Source organism: Solanum stenotomum, chromosome 11, assembly GCF_019186545.1.
Source record: "Solanum stenotomum isolate F172 chromosome 11, ASM1918654v1, whole genome shotgun sequence".
Classification (NCBI taxonomy): Eukaryota; Viridiplantae; Streptophyta; class Magnoliopsida; order Solanales; family Solanaceae; genus Solanum; species Solanum stenotomum.
In genome coordinates this window covers 6,076,248-6,079,936 of record NC_064292.1, presented here as the reverse complement: position 1 = coordinate 6,079,936, position 3,689 = coordinate 6,076,248, and the positions used below count along the sequence as shown (strand labels likewise).

Sequence of the window (3,689 nt, the reverse complement as noted above, 5' to 3'; positions counted from 1 at the left end):
TAGAAGAGTTATTGACCATTATGATGTATAGAATCTCTATGATATGAGTTTTATTTTAAATATAAAAACATTATTTAAATATTAGTTGATTTGATTTGATTCTGGTAGCCTGAATCAAAGCACATAAATTGAAATGGTATTTTACTTACACTATATAAATGTAAATGTGCGTGCACATATTAAGTGTAATTCAAATTAAAACGTAGAGCTAAAAATGGCGTCATCAACAATTCTTTCAAGAAAAATCATTAAGCCTTCTCCCTCCATCCCTTCTTCACATAGACATTATAATCTCTCTTTTAAAGATCAAACAGATAATACTCTATATCTACCAATTGCTGCCTTGTACTCTAAACCTGAAAATCATACCATAACTCAAATATCCAATATTCTTGAAAATTCCCTTTCAAAAATATTATTCTTTTATTATCCCTTTGCGGGACGAATCACGGATAATAAGTATGTTGATTGCAATGATATAGTTGGTGCTGAGTATTTTAATGTCCGTGTCAATTGTCAAATGTCTGAAATACTTACGAATCCGTATAATGATGGTATTGAGATAGTATTCCCACAAAATTTGCCTTGGAGTGATTCCTTATCAAAAGAAAGAAGTAGCCTTGTAGTGGTTCATGTAATGAATTTACGCCCCCCTATTCCACTCAACACAATAGGAAATGCTAATTGTCTCTTTAGCACAATAGCAATGACAGAAAATAAGATATCGTTACCAAACTATGTTGGTGAGTTACAAAAGGCTAAACAACAACTTCGACATGAGTTGAAAGATATGAATACACATCAACTAGCCACACATATTCAATCGAAAAAATTAAAGAGATTGAAAACATAATGAAGCAGGATGCATTTGACATGTATTTTGGTACAAGTTTGTGCACTTTTGGGTCACATAAAATTGATTTTGGATGGGGTACCCCCATAAGAGTGACACAAGTGAAACAACCAATGAAAAATCAATTTATTTTCATGGATGATCCAAGTGGAGAAGGGATAAATGTACTAATCACTTTGACTGAGGATGATATGTTACTATTTCAGAATAACAAAGAGCTTCTAGAGTTTGCTTCTCCCGTTGTCCAGTCACTAGAATAAGATAAAAGTCATCTCTTCGGTACGGAATCATGTCGGATTTTCCAACACGAATTCAAATTTAATCGGGCTCTAATATAGGTATCAAACACCGGGTGGAAAACCAAAAAAAATAAGTCATAATGTGTGTTTGTTTGTTTTTTATTTTATTTATTTTGAGAATATGTTATAATTATTCAAGTTCTATTTGTAAAACACTTGTTTATTTCAACTTATTTTTGCAACATGTCATATTTTTATGAGTTAATGAATTTCATTTAGAACAAAAACATATGAATTAATCAAATTAAACATAAACTAAACGTATTATTATAACTTGGTTTACCTTTATACAATGACTTGTTAAACCTTTTTCCTGTCTAATTAATTTATTTATTTGGTTTTAAAACTAGATATTTTCATCTTATTATTTACTTAATTAATAATGAGGAAAAGTTGAACCTTATCTATCTATATATAATAGGAGAAGAAAAAACGCCACATGTCATTATCACAAATTTTCAGAATTTTAAATTATAAATAATTAAGTATTATATTACTAATTAAATATTACAAATTCAAAATTTAAAATAAAAATAGACACATGTCATCAACATACACTCATAATGACAAATGTCGGCATCTTAAAAAAAAAGTAATATTTTTTTACAATTGATAAATAATTTTAAAATAGTTTTAAATTTTAAGCAGTTATAACTTCTCAATTTTATCCTTAATTCTATCCACTACGTTAGCTATCTCTTCTTTTTTCTTTACTTACCGTATGTTTTCAAATCTCAATATTGATAGTGAGGAAATATCTTGAGCCTTGATTGTTCATACATAACTTTATGTAATTTATTAATTTTGTTCAATCTCTGTCCAAGCATCACAGGTATTTTCTATCTAATACAGATAAATAGGAGTGACTGTATTGTTATTTCAGGAGTAACATAATCAAATCTAATACTTCTGAAAAAATTTCTCCAATTTTGCATCAATGCTATATATAAAGCAGTGTTTAAAATTTCTTTTGCAGATTTTGACTATCTTTTATTGTAATATAAATTAATAACTAATTATATCTCCTAAAATTTTGGTATTCTATTTCTTTTGCAATATTTTGCTACTTTTTGATGATCTTTTAATGCAATAAATATTTGAATATATCACTCAAAATTTTAGTAATTGATTATATTTTCATTAATTTATTTGGTAAGTCATACTGACGCATAATTAATTCATAGTTTAAAGTGAATATATATATATACTAGATATAAGACCCCGTGCCAGCACGGGGCCCAAAATATATATTTTTTATTATTTTAATTTATGTCATATTATGGAATTTGAGAAGTTATTGAAATTTTTATATGATTTTAAAAATATTTTAAATTTTTAGCTATTGTGATTTGTAGTACTTTTTTTTAACATAATTTTGAAAAAAATATTTATTACTCTGTTTGTTCTAATTTATGTGGCACACGCAGAATTTCAAAAATTAAGCATATGTCTCTTTAATATATTAAGTTGTTAATTATTGTATTTTATTGTACATTTTGAACCTAATTTTTTAATAATATATGTTATTTGCCATGTCCCAATTTATGTGGCATTAATTGATAGATTTGTTGGAGTCGAGAGATTTATTTTGTTAATTATTGTAATTTATATATTTTTTCCGTCAATTTCAAACAATATATGTTGTTAATTGATAGAATACTTTTAATGTAATTTTTTTTTAAAAAATATGTGTGACTCTCCATGTCCCAATTTATGTGGCACATGTAAAGTTTTGACAATTAACCAAAATTTTAATACATTTAAAAAAATATTTTTAAGTCGTTAAATTTTAAGTAATAAGTAATTTAAATTGTTGTATTATTTATTACAATTTATAATACTTTTAAAGTAGTTAAAATATTGTACTATTTAATATGATTTATAACACTTTTTTTAAAATTTATGTCATATTATGGAATTTGAGAAGTTATTGAAATTTTTATATGATTTTAAAAATATTTTAGATTGTTAGCTATTGTGATTTGTAGTACTTTTTTTAACATAATTTTGAAAATAATATTTATTAATCTATTTGTTCTAATTTATGTGGCAGATGCAGAATTTCAAATATTAACCATTTTTTATATGTCTCTTTAATATATTAAGTTGATAATTATTGTATTTTATAGTACAGTTTGAACTTAATTTTTTAATAATATATGTTATTTGCCATGTCCCAATTTATGTGGCATTAATTGATAGATTTGTTGGAGTCGAGAGATTTATTTTGTTAATTATTGTAATTTATAATTTGTTTTTCGTCAATTTCGTCGACTATTTTTTTTATTCATTATTGTAATTTATTGTTTCTTTTTCGTCAATTTCAAACAATATATGTTTATCATATAATCCATTTTATGTGGTACCAATAGAATTTAGAGAGTCAATTAAATTTTGTATATAAGTTTTAAATAATTAAGCTGTTAATTATTGTAATGTATAGTATTACTTATAGTATTTTTAAATATATTTAAATATTATATGTTAGGTTTTTTTATCCTAATTTATCTGGCATCGATAGAATTTAAAGTGTCAAA

General features: G+C 24.8%; 1 pseudogene; it reads left to right on the top strand.

The window, feature by feature from the left end:
- Positions 1-214: 214 nt before the first annotated feature.
- On the top strand, positions 215-1,113 carry LOC125844573 (acylsugar acyltransferase 3-like; annotated as a pseudogene).
- The last annotated feature ends 2,576 nt before the right edge of the window (positions 1,114-3,689 follow it).